A 22,535-nucleotide genomic window follows, 5' to 3' on the forward strand; every position below is an offset into this window, starting at 1 on the left:
TTGTAGACTATTTCTTCAGTGTGGCTAGAGGGTGTATCATGTAAACATTGTCTGTTTACTTCTTTTGTTATATGGCTGTATCTGATAAGAGAATCTCCAAATTAGAAGAGAAATATATTTTGTATATGGTTATACTTCCTGCCATGGGTCATAATTATGGGTGGTGTTTTCACACCCTACATATGGCTTTGAGTATTAATGATCTGCCTCCAGCTGTCCACTGGATCCATGTATGTAGACTGAGAAGAACCTCCGCCTAACAGCTGTGGATTATTTATAATGGAGAGGCAAAAAGGTTTTACATCCATTTTTTCTACATTGGTAGTAATTTTAACCTGAAATAGAAAATTATTTTCAATGGAAATGTGTTATTCCTGTTATGTTTATTATTATATACTGGGGAGAGATAGAACCTATTTTGAGTCTGTTATCATAGGAAACTAAGACTTGGTCATTTGGACAATCACTAAGTTTTACATTTGTTGAGGGCCCATGGGAGGAAAGGTACACTAATGCACTGACATTGTAACCAAGAATGATTCCTATCATTCTGGAAAGTAATTGGAATGTGTAAGAAAAACTAGGCCTATTATTCATAGCCTTTGCCCCAACCATCCTCCTGCCAGATATATAAACCTCAAGAGGTAAAAGATGGAAAGACCATGTACATGACAAAATATTCATAACAGCACTCGGATGCTTATCAGAGAATGGCAGAATATATAATAGTATATATATATATACTATATGTATATATATATATTTACTGAAATAGTCTATTCTTAGTAATGACAAATATGACAAAAATACAGAAAATATGAGAAGACCTGTATGACATGATACAGAACAAAGCAACAAGAACCAGGAGAGAAACATACATGGTGAATATAATATTTTGAATGGGGGAAAGAAAATAAAGCACTTAAAGGCTGTCAAACCTTTATTAACAATAATGACCAATCCAAGAGAATTGATAATACAAGACATCACCCTTCTCTCACTAGAAAGTCAAGAAACTGGGCAAGTGGAATGTGGTATACCTGGTCAGATGGGCTTCCCTGTCTCTGTTGGCTTTGTGTAAATGGATTTCCTTACTTGGGGTGTTGGTGGAGGTTGGGAGAGATAAAAGAGAATGATAGTCATGTTCAGGGGAAACACCAGTGGATTTAGAATCAGAAGACCTAAGATTGAATCCAGGCTCAGACACTGCTTCTGTGATCAAGAGTCATTCCATTAACCTCCCTGGCTTGTTTCCTCATTTCTAAAATGAGAGGATTGAACTAGATTACTTTTATGGTTCTCACCAGCTCTAAATCTTGTGATCTGTTATTCCATGAATTGACTAAATAATTGATTCAAAATTTTTAATGTTATACCATTAAAAGGTCAAAAGGGAAAAAAGGAAGAAAAACAATATTGCATTATCAAATGAATATTGAGTATAGGGCTCTCCCTCTCATTAAAATTTTGTTAAAAAGATAATCTTCATATGTAAAAGGATACTACATAGAAAATAGAGCTTATATTTTATCATTAGTGAAAAAAATTGGAATTGTTAACTACAGAAAGGTGATCTAGGTTCAAAAACATCAAAATCCACTGAAAACCACCATCCTCAATTCTGACTTGAACTTGGTATTCAATCCCCACAAAATTCTAATTGCAGTTGTAGGAACATAGTTTTACATCTAGATCAGAAATTTAGAGGTGGAAGTCCTCCATCTTCATTAAAGACAAAAAAAATGTCAAGCCAGGAACAAAATCTGGAACTCAAAACTAAAAATAAAAAATGTTTATTATTTTTTAAAAGTATTTGGTTCTTGCTTCTAATAGCTTCCAATCTAAATGGGAAGTTTGCTGTTTTGGGAAGGTGGGGGACAAATGTGAGACTATTGACAAGAACAAATGAACCCACAAATTTTGAGGTAGAAGGGTGGGCAGGTGCTAATGATTTTGAACATAATGAGTTTCAGGCAGCATCAAGCAGGAGGTACCTGCTAGGCAGAAATGGATCCTGTTAGAGATTTAAAGCTGGAAGAAACCATTGAGGTCAATTAGTCCAATCCAAGATGTCACAGGTAGCTAATAACACAATCAGTTCCCTTTGATGCAATTTCCAACACTTTCCATTGAGCAGCTCTACTAAATCTCAGGTGAAAGTTTTATTCTAGAAATAGAGATTTGGGAATCTTAGCATGCAGTTCATAGTTGAAGTTATGGAAGGGAACAGGAAGCAACCAGGGATTGAACCTTGGGGGAATGCCCAAATTAAGGGATGAAAGAAGAAAGAAGAACCAGTGAAGGAGACATAGAAGAATGGTTAGGGAAAGAAAAAGACAATCAAGTTGGAGATACTTTAATTAATAGTTAAATGAATGATAGAAGAGTGCAATGTAAAGTGGATAATTGATAAATTCACTAACTTAATTTCTCTTGTGGACATTATCTAGAAGTCTCAAGTATTAATATACACATTTTTCAGAAGAAAAACTAAAACTAGGAGGAAAATAGTCATTAATGGCAATGACTGTAGGTCTTTTTTTCAACTGCTCCTAATTTCTGTCTTAACAGAATTATTCTAGTGTTTGTACTCTTTAAGCTGCAATCTAGGTAGCTCAGAGGAGAGCAGTGATTTTTTGTTTGTTTGTTTTTGTTTTTTTGTTTTTTTGCGGGGCAATGGGGGTTAAGTGACTTACCCAGGGTCACACAGCTAGTGTCTGAGTGTCAAGTGTCTGGGGCTGGATTTGAACTCAGGTACTCCTAACTCCAGGGCCGGTGCTTTGTCCACTGCGCCACCTAGCTGCCCCAGTGATGTTTTATTTGGGTGACTCTTCCAGAATTCTGCAGTCAGGCTTATTGATAATATCTTTTACCCATTCTACTCTCCAATTATTAATTTTTTTGTTTAGTTTTCTATAGCTCTGCCATGCTTCTCTTCTCTCTTCTACATAAAAAGTACTTGTACAGCAAAATATCTATGTAAGTAAATTTGAACAACTCTGTTAATAGATTTGAAAATCATTACATATCAGGCCTTGTTCCTGCTCACTTTTAACAGGGCCATCTTTATCCTTCCTGATAATTTTCAACAAAATGCTAGGCTGAGAATACAGCCTACCTTGTGGAAAGGATGATGAATTCCAAACCCCACACACAGGTTTCAGGGGAATTGTCTGTTTGGTCAGTTCAAACAGTCTATCAGTTGAGTGAAGTTAGATCAGTCAAACCAGTTATTTGAATCAACTAAGATGACTGATTGATCCAGTAATATTTTGTAAGTACCACCAAAAAGGAATAGAATTGAGAGGCTAAGTATATATGACTATATTAGACCCACTGTTGGGATTTCTTTATGCCAATTCTGATTTCCTTTGGACTATAGTATGGGTATAACCTCGGGCTAGATCTTGTTACCTCATCTTTTAAGTGGGCTTAATAATTGATCTACCTATCATACCTATTTGCTAAGAGTATCAGATGAAATAATATATGGAAAGCATTTTAACCCTTCAGAGTACTACATAAATGTCACCATCACTTTGCCACTTTCTCATTCTCATCTTCTCAGAAACAGTCCAGAATAGGTTGCTATTCTGCTACCATTCCTTCATATTTGAGTTTTCATTTACTATAATGCAGGTGGATAAAATGATAATTAAAAAAAATAATTCAATGAGAGTATCATGATGAAAGTTTTGATAGCATCCTGGAAAGCTATGGGACAACTCTATTAGGAGGCACGATGAGGATGATTTGTACTTTTTTTCTCTTTTCACATAGTTTCATTTCCTTATTTTAGATCTCTATATTTTGCAAGCTTTTTCACTCCAAGTAGTTTGGTGATCAAAAACTTTCAGCTTGATGACATCTATTATATTTTTTTTTATGGATCAATGTTATGTTTATGCCGTCGTCGTCAGCAACAGCAATAATTGATACTCTTGTTCCAGGGCATGTTATTTAGTAAATTCCCAGGGACATCTGGGAGTTTATGTTCATAATCAGGGATTTGTCAATTGTTAGTTTATAGTTCAGAATGAGCTTCTGGTGCATAATCCTTAGATAGAATATTTTCGTAATCTGTCATGGTATGTTATGCAACTTCTCATTCATTAAATAATTTGCATTGATCAATAAATCTTTGTTGCTTAAGGCAAACTTTTCTTTAATTTATGGTATCAGAGACCTTAAATCATTTTTTTTTTTTTTTAGTGAGGCAATTGGGGTTAAGTGACTTGCCCAGGGTCACACAGCTAGTAAATGTTAAGTGTCTGAGGCTGGATTTGAACTCAGGTACTCCTGACTCCAGGGCTGGTGCTCTATCCACTGTGTCACCTAGCTGCCCCTCAGAGACCTTTATTCTAATCTCTATCCTAAACTCCTATATTTCTAAAAGCAAATCCTTCATGGATCAGACATTTGTTTGATGCTTCTTTGTTGGCGTATCATTTTTTTTAGTTCATTTAGATTTGCCCAAATAGCGACTCTTAATTCTATCTTGGGATTTCAGCTACTACAAAGGCTTCATCTGAAGATAATCCATTTTCAGTTGCATTAGACATATCCAGTTATGTGTACCTTGACTACAGTTTTCTGAAGTGAGCTCTGTTTATTCCAAAAGTATGTGAATTTTACCTGCTTATCATGTGTTCTAAGAACATCTATCAATAACCTCTTTTTTGAGAAGGAAAAACTAATCTTTCCAAAGCTAGCCTGTGCTAAATGTACTTTGCATTTCATAAGCACTATAGATGTTTTTGCTTGGACATTTAGATAGGTTGTTTGTTTCACTATGCAAAAAGCATACATTATGTTGGCTATTGTATAGGTGTTAATTGTTCTAAAATGTGTTCTTCCCATTAAATTTGACTTCAGGATTACAGTCAGTCTCTTACCCTAAATAGCTTCATATTGTTCTTTGATTACCCTTTTGTTCTATAGGCCTTGCTTAGAGAAGACCATGATATGTAAAAGTTTTGTTTTTATTGACTTGTTGGATTTTATTTCCAAATTCAAGCTCAAAGATTTCAGCCTCATGTCTTCCTTGTTGCATATTAAGAAGTTGGCATTTATCAAATCCGGTGATATTTGGGTAATTATCTTTAGGCTAGGTAGAATCATAGCAAACTCAAACTGTCACCCTGGAAAGTGCCTCATTTTATAAAAAATGTTCTTGATAGTATATATTGATGTTGTACTTTAAATAAATAGCTATTTCCTAATCTGGACATCTATTTATGATGAAATAATGGGATTTAGCAGATACTCAAAGACCCACCTGGAGATTAATCTAGACTGATTGAATCAAGTGAGAGTGATTGACTGCTGATTAGCCTACTTCAAGTTAACTGGATTGTAATCACAACTTGAGAACACCTTCAGAACCAATGGATTTGGATGACACCAACCAATCAGCTTGAAGCAGTGGTAAGGACCACCTCTCTTCCAACCTATAAAAAGCTTCAACAATCAGTTTGCTAGAGAGAGTTTTGTGATTGAAGCAGGCTCCTGGCAGAGGACTTGAAGAAGAACCAGACCAGGGTGGAACTCTAGGCTAGATAGGCCTTTTCTTAAACTTCTGAACTCCATGTGAATATCTGTATGCTTTAATAAATGTTTAATGCCCAAAGACTGGTGCTAAAGCTTCTAATTTAAGGTGATCACACAATATAGATTTTAAACCACATATTACACTAGCATTCTCACACTACTTATATCTCTTTTATATGTTTATAATACATGATGAAGCCATAAGTGAGGAATTGAGTCAAAGGCTTTTCAGTAATCCATAAAGGCTGTTAGAACTGTTTCAATATTTTAGGCGTCTTGTTCGCCAATTCCATAATAAATTGTTGTTCCTCATAACCCTCCACCTTTTCTCTTCTTTTCTTTTTTTGCTCCTCAGACAATATATTACTGCCTTGTAAGTGTTTATAGATTTTTTTATTTGCACAATACAAACCATGAATGCTTTGTATAAAGGAAATAAACTCTTCATTGGACTATATGCGGAGGATCGCAGTTTTTATGGTTTGGTAATCTTGTAGATATGTAATGCCTTCTTTAAAAGAAGTTGGAATTAGGTATGCTCTAAAAAGAAAGTTGGTAAAATGCTTTGCCTAGCAATTTATGCATCATGGTGAAGTTTGGGGGGGCTAAAAGTTATGGATAATATCCAGTCCTATCACTTTTTGGTTTTACAGACAACCTAGAGCTCCAATCGCCTCCTTTTATTTAGGAATTCTATCCTTCACTATATTAATGATATACAACTTTTCCTTTTTTCACTTGAGCCAACTAACATTTTTATTGTTCTTTTGTCTATATAGATGATACAAAATTTTTCATGTTTTCTTTTGGGGGGACTTCTCTTACCTTGAATTTTTTACTTTCTTTAGTTTGTCATAGAATTTTTAATTGGGATAGAATTGCTTATTTTGTTCTTTTTACTGTTTTAACTCATCTTGATGTTTTCAATTTCCCTTTTTATTATTGATCAAGAGTTTTGATAGTTTCTGTTATATTTTTATTTTCTATATTCCGTTCTATATCTTTTCTTGTTTCCTTTTATTTGGCCATATTGGTACCTAGATATTGGTAACTAGAGATAGGTGTAATTTCTCAATATTTTTGTAGGTCTTCAGTTGTTTTCTCAAGACTCTTTTCCAATGGCATTTAAAGAATTTTTCCTTCGAAGTATTACTGGATGTAGCCACCTTTCCTTCTGTAGCCCTTACTCTGGCAACAGTTGCAGTGTATACTATTGCATAGATACCCAGAAATGTTTTTAGACTGTCTTTCAAATATTTTTTTGAGAATTTATTTTCTCATAATGAATAAGAAATATCAGTTTTTTCCTCTCAATTGCTCTGTTTTTAGAATAGTCACTTTCATGTTATCAAATGCAAAAGAGGGCTTTTGACATTCAAAGTATGCTTACTTTTTTTTTCAGGGTTCTTATTTTTTGTCATAAAAGTATTTTATTATTTTCCAGTTACATGTAAAGATAGTTTTCAACATTTACTTTCATAAGATTTTTAGTTCCAAAATTTTCTCCCTCCCTCCCTTCCTTCCCTCCTCTCCAAGACAGAAAGCAATCTGATATAGATTATATATGTACAATCACATTAAACATATGTCTGCATTAATAATGTTGTGAATGAAGAATCAGAACACAAGGGGAAAAACTCAAAAAGGAAAAAAAACAACAACCAAAAATTAGAAACAGTTTGGTTCAATCTGCATTCAGAATCCACATTTCTTTTTTCTGAATGTGGAGAAGCTTTTCTATCATGAGTTCTTTGGAATTGTCTTGGGTCATTGTATTGCTGAGAAGAGCTAAGTCTATCACAATGGATCATCAGATAATATTGCTGTTACTGTGTTCAATGTTCTCCTGTTTCTGCTCACTTCACTCAACATCAGTTGACTTAAGTCTTTTCAGTTTTTTCTGAAATCTGCCTGCTCATCATTTCTTACAGCACAATAGTATTCTATTACATTCTTATACCACAACTTGTTCAGCCATTCCCCAATTGATGAGCATTCCCTCAATTTCCAATTCTTTGCCACTACAAAGAGAGCTGCTATAAATATTTTTGCTATACAACTTTTAAGAGCTGTTATAAGACATATTATATAACTTTTCCAGTTTTGTTAAGTATAGCTTCTCATTACCATAAGGTTCTTCAGTTTTGTCTTTTAAAGTAACTCTTCGATTTCTGTTCTTATTTCATTCAATCTTGGTTAAATCAAATTATCAACCATTTATTAAGTACCTTCTATTTACTAGGAAATGTATGGCTGTTTGGGGATGGACCAGAACCTCTGATGTGAGGGCTTGCCAAAGACTAGGAACAAACAACATCTACTATGTACCAGGCACTGTGCTAAGGGATGAATTTATGAAGAAAGGCAAAAAAACAAACTAATCAAACGAAAACAAAACCAGTTCTTGTTCCTAAGATACTCACAGTCTAATAGAGAAGATGACAAGCAAACAACTCTGTACAAACAATATATAAACATATCCCCAAAGTCTTAATGTAGTATAGAGCTTTTTAAACTTAAAACTACATTAAGCTTTGGGGACAACTGTATATCTGATAAATTAGTGATCATCTTAGAGAGAAAGCACAGAGATTAAGGAGGAATGAAAAAGCCTTTTAAAAACTTTTTTCATATTTAAAAACATTATAGAAAGTAGAACTTTAGCCAAGACTTGAAGGAAGCCTGTAAAGCCAGAAGGTAGAAATGAGGAGGTAGAAAATTCTAGCCATGAAGAACAACCAATGAAAATGCCCTCTGTCAGGGAATGAAGTATTTTGTGAGAGGAACACTCTAGGCTAGTCTCAGTGCATTGCAATATGGAGGGAAAAATGGTTTATGAAGATTATATAGATAGGAGGGTGGTTGGGGGCCTGTGTGGGTTTTAAAGTCCAACTAGAAGATTTTATATTTGATCCTTTAGCTTATAGGGTGCTTCTGGAGTTTACTGAACAGGAAGTAATATGGTCAGATTTGCACTTTAACATCAACTTTACAATTGAATGAATGATATATTGGAGTAGTCAGAGACTTATATGGGAGACCAATTAGTAAACTATTGGAATATTTCAGGTGTGAGGTGATGAGGGTCTGGAAGCAAAGTATTTACAATATCTGAGGAGAGAATAAGGCAAGATGTTACAGAGATAGAAATTACAAGACTTGGTAATTGTTTGCATCTCGGGGAGTGTGTATGTGTGACAGAAAGTAAATAAATAGTCAAGGATGACATCTAGATTATGAGACACCAAAAAGGATGGTGATATCTGCAATAATAATAGAGAATTTAGGAAGAGGGGGGAAGTATCATGGGGGAGCAGGTAGTGGTTTAAGAATGATGTTATATATGATAATTGCCCTGCAAATATCTGTAGTATTTTGTTATATTACTTGGATCTAAGGATATTGTTGAAAAAAATCAGCATGAAGTACTTGTCTATAATATTTCCAACTTTGTTATGATGAGTACTGGCCCATAGTAAAAGCATTCATATCTTTACTTCATTTTATGTTCACTTGTGCTTTTCTTGTTTTTATGGTCAGTGCCTTTTGGGCCAAAGTATTTCCAACAGGTGGGAATGTTGGTATTTCTGGTTTATTCTGATGTATTTTGAATTACCCTTTCTAATATGCCTTCACATATTGACTTCTCCCAACTTAGAATATAAGGTCCTTGAGGGCAGGCACAGTCGTCCTTGCTTGTATTTATTTCCTATCTCTTATCACAGTGCCTGACACATAGTAAGCACTTAACAAATGCTCTAGCTATCAAAAAGTATGAAATGCTTGCTGTTTGTAAAGCTCTGCACCAAACACTTGGCTACAAACACTTTATTTTTTAATAGTCGCTGCTCTCGAGGAACTCCTATTTTAATAAAGGGAGGTGACACATATAGGAGATTTCCTGTACAAGTCAGAATGAAAGGTCTCCATGGTCCTTAGGGGACAGTGACAAAACAGATGGTAATGTATCTTCTTCCGCAACATTTCCATTGATCAAGCCATATCCATTTCTGATGTTCAGCCATTTGATTTTATTAAGGATTAGGCAATACAACCTTTCTTTTCCTGGGCTTCAGTAACTTCTAAGGAGGCAGCAACCAGCTGAATAATGTCTGCTGGAAGCATAAAGCAAGTGACCAGTGGTCAGTAGTGCTGCTATTCCTAAAGCTGCTGGGATCAGAGTTCTGAACTATGTCCACGTGGATCTGAGGGCAAGTGGTAGTTGAGATATGGTGACAGTAGTTTAAGGTGCCTGTCATTTGCTATTTTCTGCCTCTCCCTAAGGTTGTCTTGCTGCTGGAACACAATGACATGCCACTCCCTCCTTGGTTCTCTATGTAAAATCAGTCATCATGATGATTCCAAATAAAACATTCCTGTAACTCCATGATGCCCCATCTACTTCTTAGAATCATGGTAATAGTCACAAGAATGCTCTGTGAAGGATGGGGGTAGAGGGGGGTGGAGGGAAGGTGGAGGGGTGCTATTATAATCTGTTGTAGAGCCGTTAGAGCCCCATCAAGTGATGTTTCTCTGGGTTCCCGCCAAGCCTTCCCAGCCAGTGGCATGGTCTGAGAGCATGTGCAGTGGAATCCTTGCTGTACAAAGCCTTATGGTGGCCTTCTCTTACCTGGTTGCTTCCCCTTCTGCAGCATGGAGAATAGGTTGGATTTTGCAGGGTATATTGTTATCACTGTCTCTTAGATGTGGTTCACATAGGAATCGTCCCAGGACAAGCCTCCACTCTACTTATGATATAGACACATCAGTATTGTTATTAATTTCTTGGAGTTCCTAAGCCTATTTTGGCTGGCTGATGATCAAGTTACATAAGAGCAACTTCCTTTCAGAGGACCTTAGGGTATTTCAGTTTAGACTTTGCAGAAACCTCATGAAAATTCTTTCTGGGTTATTCCACTTATATCTACATTCATCTTAGATTGTCGTATTAAACACACATCTAATATGTGCCCATGTGATTTTCTTTTTTGATGACAGGATTGAGGGATTAGCAAACCAGAAATCTCTCTAGGTTTCTGCTTTTTTTGCTCTGTAATATTCACTGATTTCCCCCACCATCATGTCTCTTTTTTTTCTGCTGCTCTGATACTTTACCCTTACCCTAGAGGTTGGAATAAATGGCCTTCCCAAAGCCACAATCAATGGCATTCCGTAAGGTGTGAAAGGAGAGTACTTCTGGCACATTTCCCACTGTCATCTCTCGCTTCCCAGAGAAAAGGCACATTGAACTCTGATGTGCCTGCTCATTATAACTTCTGTGGGTCTGAAATACACTCCCAAACTTGGCTCAGTAGCACAGCACCACCAAATGATCCCAGTACCTGGCAAAATAACCCCCTTTTTTTTCCTTTTGAAAAATTCCCATCAGAATTGGTCTGCTGGTAATATGCCTAAGGAAAATTATTTTTGAATACAATTATATATGTTGACTGTTCTGCACAATATTTTCCTAAATATTTAATTTTAAAAAATTTCCCCCTCAATCTTAGTGCTAAGATCACTGGGCCATTTCAATTTTTATTGAAACAAATAAACCCAATAAAAACACTTATGCTGAGAGCTGTGGTTCCACAATAAAAAAAAATCACCCTGTATTGAATTTATTGATTTATTTATTTACTTCAACTGGAAAATCGAGTATTGTGTTAATGCATTTTATAAGAATCACACTGCTCGATGAAATGGCTAATTTATTTTAGCGTATACATAAATAGCTAGCAATTTTCCATGAGACAGGCTAATGAAAATGGTGCCATGAAATTGTCTATACTATGAGGAGTGATGGAGGCGGGTTATTATTGGTTGAGTGCTAAGACGTAGTGAACTGGCCATCATGTCTTTGAACTTTTGAACTGCTACTTGGGTGTGTGATTTATTGATTTTGAGATCTCTCTGTTGAGTTCAAGTTTAGTTTTTGCACAAGCAGGGCAGATAAGTAGCATATGATATTTAATTTCATGGGTATTTGGGTTAAAACGTATCTTTTAGAAGAATGCTAAACATGTTTTAATAAAATATGAGCAGCAGAGGTTTTAAGTTTCTTTCAATATGAACTGGATATGATAAGGGCAGATGCTATTAAGGGACAGCCCAGGGTTGTTCTAAAATCCCCAGGCTCTGGGTACCTAGACTAGGAGAAAGACAAGTTTAACTATCTCCATGTGCATTTTATTTGTTAAATAAATCTGACTTCATTCTTAATTAACTGGACGATTTTGTAGCTCAACTTTATTTCCCTGCCTCGCCTCTCACATCGCATTATTGTCTCGGGAGGTGCCTGGTACCTAGCTCCCTCTGGCTTGTGCTTCTGAGTTCCTTCCTCGTCACAGGGGCGCTCGCTCGGGCTGCCTTTTCGGACGGGCTTCTGCAGCCAGGGCTGGCTTGGGGCTGGCACTGCCTATTCAAACACCCTCCATAGGGCTCCGCTCCCTGGGCAGCTGCTGGCTGGCAGGCAGCCGCCGGTCCCACCTAGGGAATGAAGACATGGAAACTTGCCCCCTGTTACAGCTGAGCCTCCCCTGCCCATTCGGATTCCGCCAGCAGTGGCCCGGGCACGGCAGCCCCAGGAGCACGGGGAAGCCAGGGACACCCTGTGCACTGCCGCCCACCCCCATCATACTTAGGGTTCATGGCAACAAGATGGCCTGACCCTTTTTCATTTAGGTTCGCTGGAGCTGGGGAACTTTTCTGATAAATGTGCCTGCATGGGACTTAACATCTTGAGAGTATTTTTATTTCGCCTCGGTAATGAAAAAGGGCAGTTTGGCCATAGTATTTTGTGATTTGGGGCTGGGCTGGGGGGAGCCTGATCATGTGAAACTCCCCGAGGTCTGCAGCAGCCGCTGGAGCCTCAGCAGCAGCAGCAGCAGCTCACGGGCGCTCACATCACACACACACACACACACACACACACACACACACACACACACACACACACACTCTCATATACATACACATTCATACGCACACATGCACACACCTGACTCAGTGTCACCTCCTGTAAATGGGAGATTCTGCTGAGAGATCCGGACAGCTGCCTTTGAAAACCTGATTTATTTAGAAAGTACTTTTAAGGAAAAAATGCCCAAGGAATTTTACCCCTCTGTAGAAGGTGAGGAAGGGAAAGCTTTGTAAGGGTCTGAGAGGGCTTGACAAGGCTGCTATCCTTTAATGATTAAACTGGCCCGGCTCTCTATTTGGATGGTAAAAAGCTTTTTCTTGCATTGCAAACATTCTCAGCAAATTTAAAGTCAGAGATTTGGAAGCTACACACACACACACACACACACACACACACACACACACACACACACACACACACACAAGGCCTGTTTGAACTCTAAAACAAAACTAGTGGGAAAGGCTAAAAACAGGACTGACACCAACACCATTAGCTGAAAAAAAATTTCCATTTCACTGCAACTCTGTTATTGTTTACTTTACCATACACATCCTAATATGGTTACCTCCCTGTCAAGGCGGCCGAGCTAGGGGTTGAGGGGCCCCCTCAGGGAGAAGCTCCCAACTGCTTCTCAGACAATAAGAAACAAACGGCACAACTCCACAAAAGGCTGCCCGGAAAATGTGTCAAATAAATCCTAAAGAACTCTTCTTGCTTCTGCCACACTGCTCTGTATGTGTAAACCTGCTTTATGCCACGCTGCCCAGGCTGAGCTACATTTGTTTGGAAATGTAAGCCACTGTGGTATTTTTTTTTTCAATTCATTTGAGGGCTGTGGATTAATTCCTTGAGACATATCTTTGCATACGCGTTTCATGAGTTATGTTTGCTGGAGCCTTTTACTAGGAACATTAAGGTAAGAATGTTGATTTAGCCCGGGACCTTTGTCACTCAAACTAATGCTCATCAGTGATATAGACATTGTAAAGAAATACTGCTTAGGTCTCTTGTAGCCCCACTACCTAAAGCGAGATGTGAGATTGCTTTTAATGGTCATGCATGGAATCTAAAAATGCCAAGACTTGTAGATATTGATGGAACAGAGGTGTACTCACTCTAGTGTAAACAGTGCTGAAAATACCCGATTGGTGCTACCAATTGGCGGCTACAACAGTTTCATTAGAGGCTTTTCGGTTATTTCTTCTTCTGTCTACTTGTGGTTTTTCTGAACCCTCCTTGTTGTTCCCAAATCCTCATGGTCTTGAGGCTTGCCTGTTATTATCTGCAACACCAGAACAAAGGTACGTTGTTAAACTGTGTGCTGGGGGAGGGACAAGTTATTTTTGGAAGGTTGTCTTCCTAGTGCATGACTGGCTGACCTAAAAGGAGGGGGGAAAAAAGACCTCCTCCATGGAGCCTAGGCATGAGTGAGTGTGCACTGGGGCAGCTTTTATGTAGTGTAGTTGATTTTTATGCAACTCAAAGAAGCAGCATCCTTTAGAGAATGTGCTCAGTTAGGTCCTGGGGAACGACACACGACACTGATGCAACCTTTTAACGTGTGCATTTCATTACCAAGCTGGATTTTAACATTTGGTAATGCACGGATTTATGGGCGCAGATAAGAAGAGTTCCTATTCAAATTTGCAATAAGGATTATCGAAATGGAAAAGTGACTTTAAAAAAACACCGTGAAGGTTTAAGTGTTTGGGTGACTGTCATTGAAATACACCTTTTCAGTGACTCTCCAAGTGCTTTAATTCCCTGGACGCCTTCACTTATTTCTTAATTGTTCTATTCTCTAATTTTGAGGGATTTGCTGATGTTCTGTATTTGAGCCAAGGTGGAGCTTTTCTGCTAAACAAATGTAGCTTGCTCTATTTTTATTTTTTGTTACATGTTCCAAAGTGATAATCCGGTAGTAATAAAACAAGAGCAACAACAACCAGGGATACTTATTTAGCACATCCTGCAAAGAGGGGACTAGAATGCAGTGAGACAAATTCATAATTGAATATAAGAGCAAGTTAACTATTGGTGAGAGATGTTATTGCAAACTGGTAATCACAAATACACTTGGCAATGGAGCATACACTATAGTTCTTAAGAGGAAAAAAAAAAACCTAAAAAACAAATGTAATTGGCTTGTGTTTTGCCGGACTGTGCTTGTTCATTAGTCCAGACAGGATTCCAAGTGAACTCTCTGAGCTCATGTCATGTCTCTAGTCTAGATTTAAATACCTGTTGTAAACATCGTTTTTTCGAGTGCCATTGCAGAGTTATGCCCCAGCTGCTGTTTTTTTTCAGAACACCTCTGCTCCGTTGCTGAACTTGAGTGCTAAGAATTTTATTTCACATGATTATTATCCTTATACATTCCTCTGGATTTCTTGGCTATGTGGTGTTTCCATTTCAGGACATGCAACGTAGCCCAGTGTTAAGGTGAAGTTCTTTAGGGGAAAATAATGCAAATCTAATCTATTTAACAACAACAAACATGAACTTAAACAGCCCCAAAGTTTTCATCTCAGAAAACTGGTCATTGTTACTGTCATGAAATATAATTATGCCAAATACTGAATCTAAATAAAAAGAAATACATTTTAGAAATGCAACTTTAAGACATGCTTTTAAAGATATATAATTTTTTTTAACTTTGGGGGCCATCAAGGAGTGATAGGAATGACTAGCCTTTAATTAGACGTGCAGATACTCACATTTTATAGGGATTTATGTTAGAACATGGAATGGCGGGTGGCTGTTTCCTCATTATGATTTCTCCCTGCACATAATGAGGTTCATCATTAGTTGATGGAGTGAATTTGCCCTAGCTCTACCTTGAAAGGCACATAATTTACATATTGCTTCAGAGCCTAAGCTTTAATGGATTCCTCCATGAATAAAATGAAAAGCTACTTTCTTTAAATTTTTGAACACTGTTTAGATAATACAGATTTAATAAGACATTCAATTTGCTTGTTAAGTATATTTGAAAGTGCATTGCCCCATTTTGGGGCATGTATATGTTGTTTTTTAACAAAATTTATTTTTGCTTGCCTTGTTTTATATCACAGTGGCATGCTTGCAGTCAAAGCTTGCATCACAGGGAGCATGTTTGGGACGAGAGAGAGAGAGAGAGAGAGAGAGAGAGAGAGAGAGAGAGAATGTGTGTGTGTGTGTGTGTGTGTGTGTGTGTGTGTGTCCATGAATTGTTAAGCATTAGGAGGAATCTTTCTTGGCTTGGGCACTGTTGTGACTTAGGCATGAAATATCTTCCCATTTGCTCCTTTGCCACTGCTGCTGTCAAAGCTGCCTGTGTAAAAACTCTTCGTAGTATTTTGGTAATATATATGCATTTTGAAATCTTTGAGTCGGATGGCTACTGTTTCTTCCTACAGCAATTGTGGTGCCTGTGGTAGGTGTGTGTGTGTGTGTGTGTGTGTGTTACTTACTGACTTAGAGTCTGACATTGATAAAACTAGTCCCACCTCCCTCTTTATTTTAATGAGAAGAGAGCAGCAAAAATTTCCCTGTAACCAGTCTACCTCCAAAACTGCTGTGTAGATATGATTAGATTAGAGCAAATTGAATTGTAGGCTGCCTAATATGTTATCAAGTCATCAACTTATGAAAGTACTGGTCTACACCATAGATTTAGCAAGTCAGTCTCTCTCTCTTCCCCCCCCCTCTCTCATTTTCCCTCTCTCTCTCATTCTCTCTCCCTCTTTCCCAGTGTCTCTCTGTCTTCCTCTGTTTTGCTGCACCCCCCTATTTCTATGTCTCTGTCTCTCCCCCCATTCCCTAAGTTTTGAAGAAAGTAGGAGAAAACAGCCTACACTTAACACTTGGGAAATCTCAACCAGTGAAGCCTTTTCCATTAGTGTGGGGAGTTTATGTAATAGCATGTTACTGAACATGTCCTTTGCCTCTTTGAGACAGGTCACCCTTGCTGTGTTATCAATAGTTTTTGCTGCAAGTGGAAACAGGTCTCTGTAGTTTGTCACTTTCTGTGGCGATGGAGGTGTCTAAATAAACACAGAAGTCTTGTTTTGATCGAACGCTTTATTCTCTGAAAATGAAGAGCATATATTAACATTAATAGAAGAGTGAGTGTCATTCTTTTTTGAGGTAATTTACCTCTGCTGCAGACCTGTCTGCTTCAAGAATCTTCCTCTGTTCTAAAACATATATTTGTTTAGGGAGTTTTCATTGAAGTGTACATGACAATTACAGCTGTTCATTAACAAAATTGGGTATTTGTTTTAAACTTTAACCAATCACTTTGATATGCTAATTATGGTGTAATTTAATTTGAGCCCTGTAATGATGATGCCGTTATTATGGACATAAATGATGCAGTTAAGCTGAGAGTAATCTCATTTGCATACTGTACATGCCAGTAAATTAAGCCCTTTCTTCAACTCCTTCAGCTTTAATTTTCCACTTCTTTTCACACAGCTCCTTTTCAGCCACTCTCTTCTAAGCCCACTTTGTAATAGTCCTGATGACTGTTTGATGTGGAGAGTTGCTGCACCACAATACTGCAAGACACAAGATGTAACATTTAAAGGATTCATTATCCTACTGAGTGTTCCTTCTTCAAGAAGGAAGGATGAGAGAGGACTAAGGGATCCTCTTCATAGAGTTGCAGGTAGCTGACAAACATATCTCTGGTGCTTTTCTTCTCAGAGTTCTCTCTTCAGATCCCCCCACACTCTAGAAGTCTCCAATCAGAGTCTTAGACAAGGCCAAAACCTTTGGCTGGTAAATAGTATTTGTCTATAATACCAGGGTTTATTTTTATTAACAGGTTTTTTTTCTTATCTTTTTTTTTTCTTTCTCCCCCCTTTTTTTTCATTTATCACTCAAAGTTGAAGCATACAGGTCATAATATTTCTTACTCAATTCCAAATTATGACCATGTTAAGGAGTGAATTTCACTTGATCCTTAAGTATTCCTCCTTGTGTTTCCACTTGCTATATTGGTGTGTGTGTGTGTGTGTGTGTGTGTGTGTGTGTGTGAAATCTCATCTGCCTACCTATTAAATCACTAGGATATTGGATTATTATAATTGGTAGCCTTATTACATGTTGTATCCCTAGCACTTAGCATAATGCCTGGCACATAGTAGGTGCTTAATCGATATGTATTTGTTTATTGATTGACTGATTAATTTTTCTAATTCATATAGGATTTACAAAGTACTCTCCTTACATTACTTCATGTATTCTAAGGTTCAGCTAATGTTTCTCATGTCTGACACTACATTCCCTCTCTTTAGGCTTTTGCACTCTCTCACATCTGGGAATCCTTCATTTTCTTCAAAGTTCAGCTCATGAATCACCTTCTGAAATCTTTCTTGGGAGTACTAATGCCTTTCTCTCATAATTTGTACTTATTTTGTTTGTTTTGTATATTATGTATGTCCATGTTTTCTCTCCCCTACAGAATATAAGCTTTTTGATGTCAGGGTCTATTTCTGTTTGGTCTTGTGTCATCCCCCACCCAGCCAAATGTAGTGCCTGTCATATAGTAGGTGCTTAATGAATTTGTATTGATTGACTGATTTATACTAATATTGGTAACATTTAAGTGCCTTCTATGTGTCAGGCACTGCTCTAAGTACTGGGATTACAAAAATGGGCAAGGAGATTATTCCTGACTTCAAGAACCTTACAGTCTAATGGAGGAAAAAAACATAAATATATACAAAGCAAGTTATACACAGGATAAATAGGAAATAACAGAGGGAAGGCACTTGAATTAAGAGGGATTAAGAAAAGTTTTCTGTAAAAGTTGGGATTTTAGTTGGGACTGAAAAGAAAACAGGGAAGTCACTAGGCAAAAATGAGGAGGGAGAGAATTACAGTCATACGGGAGAGCCAGAGAAAATGCCTAGAGCCAAGGATGGAGTCTCTTATTTGTGGAACAGCCAGGCCATTGTCACTGGATTGAAGAGAAAGTATTAGGAAGTAGGGTATAAGAACCCTGGAGAGGTAGGAGGTGGCTAGGTTACTAAGGGCTTTGAATGACAAACAAAACAATTTGTATTAGATCCTAGAGACTATATGAAGCCACAGGAGGTTATTGAGCGGAGGGGGGTTAGTGACATGATCGCACTTTTGCTTTTGGAAAGTAACTTTGGTGGCAGAATGGAAAATGGAATGGAGTAGGGAGAGATTTGAGGCAGGCAGATCCACCTGCAGGCCCTTGCATTAGTCCAGATGTGAGCTGATGAGGGTCTGCCCTAAAGTGGTGGCAGTGTCCGAGGAGAAAAGGGGAAATATTTCAGAGATAGTGCAAAGCTAAAATCTACAGGCATTGGCAGTAGGTTGGAAAGGAGATCTAGGAAGAAGCGTATGGGATTGGGAAGATGGTATTGTTCATTACATTAATAGGGAAGGAGGGGTGTTTTAGGGGCAAAGATAATGAGTTTGGTTTTGAACATGTTTAGTTTAAGTTGTCCACTGGGCATCCAATTTGAGATGTCTGAAAGGCACCTGGAAAATGCAAGTTTGGAGGTCATCAGAGAAACTGATGCAAGATAAGACCATTTGAGAGTCATTTGCATAGATGTAGGGAGTGTGGGATAGTAAGTTGGTAATGGAGTTATCGTAGGATTACCTAGGAGCAGTGAGGGGCCAGTTGAGGTTGTATAACATAAATCTTTGGTGGACCCAGTCAGAACAGTCATGTGATTTACTCTACCTCCATTCAGTAGCATGTCCATAGGAGCATTGGTGGGAATGATCCAAGGCTGAGGCTTGGCAGGGCATAGTTGGCAATATAAGGATTCTAGGGATTCAATAGAGGAAGGGAATATAGAGTTGGATGGGTTCAGCAAAGGGTCAAGTGTCATCCTGGACAATTCACTTAACCTCTCAATGCCCAGGCAAGTCTCTAAGACTATAGGTCAAAGAGTAGATACTACTGTAGAGGGAGTTTTCTCCTTGGGAGTTTCTTCTACTCCCTGAAGTCATGTCTCATTCCAAAAAGTAGATTCAAGTTTAATCTGACTGGTGAGATGGCTAGAATGTTCCATTATGGTTGATCAGAATTCAGAAATTTTTGCCACCGACTATCTTTTAAACTTGCAACTTTATTTCCTCCCTTCTTTATTTGTAAAGAATAGTATTGAGGGCAGCTAGGTGGTGCAGTGGATAAAGCACTGGCCCTGGATTCAGGAGTACCTGAGTTCAAATCAAGCCTTAGGCACTTGACACTTACTAGCTGTGTGACCCTGGGCAAGTCACAAAACCCCCATTGCCTCGCCAAAAAAAAAAAAAAAAAAAAGAATAGTATTACATGTTTATATAGTGTTGAAAGCAAGATGACTGTTTGTATGGATTTCTTGGACAAAGCCTTTGTTTTGTGGTCTCCTCATTCAGGCCCAATCACTTCTATGTGAATTGTAATACCCCTTTAACTCAACACAAAACTTTTGCTACAGTTCCAATCAGCAAATTTGAAGAGACTAAATTCTTACACTCCATGGTCAAAAGTTTTTTCTCCTTAGCAGTCCTGAAGCCAATAGGAGGTGAGTGGATAAACTAGAAACTGAATTCAGCTCTTTGTCTCAAGAAAGGTTCAAAGGATCAAAAAGAGATGGTGTGGGGCAGCCAGGTGATGCAGTGGATAAAGCACCAGCCCTGGATTCAGGAGGACCTGAGTTCAAATCTGGCCTCAGACACTTGACACTTACTAGCTGTGTGACCCCAGGCAAGTCACTTAACCCTCATTGCCCCAAAAAGAGAAAAAAAGAAAGAGATGGTGTGCAACTTTCTTGCAAGATTACTAAATGATTATTAGTATAAAAAATAGTCATTGAAGCCTCCTGAGACCTAATCAGATTTAGCTGATTTGCTCACTGCCCTACTTCTTATGGACTTGCTAAAAAATGACAGAACTCTTCATTCTGGCCTGTGTTTGTCCATGCCTTCGTACAAAGTCTTTGATAGAGTCCAAAGCTTCCCTACCCAGCACTTCTTGAATGTGGAAGCTCTTTTGTTAATTGAGACAGAACAGCTGCAAAGTGTTTGTGAGATCTGACTATTTCTGCAGAAAAGGGCAGGAAGGGTTTACTCCAGTTTTGCTTAAGCAGGTGACAGCTAATGCTTATTAAGTGGTATCTTTTATGTTTTTTTTAATCTTGATGGAAAAAGGACATCTTACAACCTCTCCTGAGTGTATATTTTAAAGCATTAAGGTCACTATTTGTCTTTTGTGTCAGGTAAGGTCAGTCCCCCCTTTTTCCTGACCCCTTCTCCTTTACAGGTACTCCAAAGTGACATGGGCTTCATGCTGTTAAGGTTGTTCAGGCACTGATTAAGATTTTATACATCAACTCCTGATCAGACAAACTTAGACTCAAATGGGGATTTTCCATGGACATTTTCCAAAGTGGTAGAAGACCCAGCCCTACATTACTGCAGACCAAAGAAAGGGGGGAGGTGACTTCAGGAGTTAATTTGGAGCTTTGCCAAATTTGTGGGTTTTTTTCCAAATGAGGTACATTATCACTAATCAAAAGAGAGGTCGAGAGGCCTGTAGAGCTTGGTGCTTCTTGGACTTGTAAAAGGGGGATCCCCAAAGGAAGGGAGAGGCGGGTATGAGGATTCCCTGATTTGCAGATATTTCATGCAGAAATGCCAGCCTTATATTAGCGACACAGCATGAACTCAAAGAGGATGTTTCTAATTACCCTGTGAAATTAGGGGACAGGCGTTTGAGGTCCACTCCAGAGTCCGTGGCAATCTGAATAATGGGCAAAGCAGTTAATGTCTCTGTTCTGGACCCAGAACTCTCCCCCTTTCCCCTTCCATCTCCCTGCCTTCACAACTGTCAGGAAAGCATCTTTCCTATGGAGGGTAAAGAACTATTTATTGTCTCCCCCCCTTGTGATGAAGTGTTTTTTCCTTAGAATATTCCTGACAGGTAACTGAATGATTGTCAGCTGCTGATAATGCACATGTTTTCATGTGCATGTGTGTACATGTATATGCATAATCCAGTGAGATAATGTATGTCAAGTGATTTGCAAACCTTAAATCCCTACATGCATGAGAACCCTTAGTATTATTAAATATTCAGGTATGGAGAGAGACACATGTTACTTGCTGTGTCAGTCAGTCAGCATTTATTAAGCCCCTAAGGTGTTCAAGTCACTTGCCTAAGGAGTTAGAGGGTACATAAATAAAGACAAAAAACAATCCCTGCATTTGGGGAGCTCACAACTGGGGGAGAATGCACTGAGATGCCAATATCTTGGGAAAATGGGAGATGATTAACAGGAGGAAAGCAGTGGCATTAAAGGGGATAGGGAATAGCTTCCTGTAGGAGGTGGGATTCTAGATGGGACTTGCAGGAAGTCAGGAGGCAGACAGAGATGAGGACACTGTGAAAGAGACATGAGACTATTACGTCTCCCCTATCACATATGGCTTCTGAGATTTGAATTTGAGGGATATGGAAACAGCCAAGTAACAGGACATGATAACATCCTTGAGAGGGTCACCTTTGCAAGCCACACAACACCTCCCCAGACAAAGCCTCTGAAACTTTCTAGATCATGGGTTCTTAATATATTGCATTTTTAGAGTTTCCAAAGTGGTTTACAAAGATTATCTCATTTGAAAGTAGGTACTGTTATTACCCCCTTTCTACAGATGAGGAAACTGGCTGAAAGAAGTTAAGTAAAGTCCTTGGGGTTACATGAATGAGGTCAGCAAGCACACCTACTATGTGCCAGGCAGTGTGCAAATACAAATACAAGCAGAAGGAAAGACTGTTGGCCCCCTAAGCTTGAGGGAGGACAACCCGTAAAGGTAATTAAAAGGTAAAGCAGGGGGAAATAGATGAAGGTACTAACCTCAGGGACATCTTAAAGAAAGTTGGGGTGAGTCAGGAGTCTTGCCTGATTAAGACAGGGCTGGCCTGGGTGCCTGCCTTAAAAATGGAGATTCTGGGAAGAACCAACCAATCATAGGGAGAAGTCACAAGGCAGAGGGTAGTTACAATGTGTGAAGTTCCAGATTCAAGAGTTTCTCAAGCATTGAGAAAGTT

At 38.4% G+C, this 22,535-nt stretch overlaps 1 protein-coding gene across 9 annotated transcripts in view; it reads left to right on the forward strand.

Annotated features, from left to right (window-relative positions):
* FOXP1 (forkhead box P1) overlaps positions 1-22,535 on the forward strand; it is a 691,415-nt gene that overhangs the window by 356,824 nt on the left and 312,056 nt on the right. The window contains exon 1 of one of the 9 annotated variants that reach the window (XM_043986951.1): positions 13,176-13,263. The exons of 7 other annotated variants lie outside the window; for them this stretch is intronic. The gene's annotated coding sequence lies outside the window, so the exon portion shown is untranslated. Of the gene's footprint in view, positions 1-13,175; positions 13,264-13,313; positions 13,389-22,535 lie in introns of those variants that run through there. One more of the 9 variants, XM_043986944.1, reaches the window with a different exon arrangement.

The sequence above is a fragment of the Dromiciops gliroides genome, chromosome 1 (assembly GCF_019393635.1).
Source record: "Dromiciops gliroides isolate mDroGli1 chromosome 1, mDroGli1.pri, whole genome shotgun sequence".
NCBI classification, from domain to species: domain Eukaryota; kingdom Metazoa; phylum Chordata; class Mammalia; order Microbiotheria; family Microbiotheriidae; genus Dromiciops; species Dromiciops gliroides.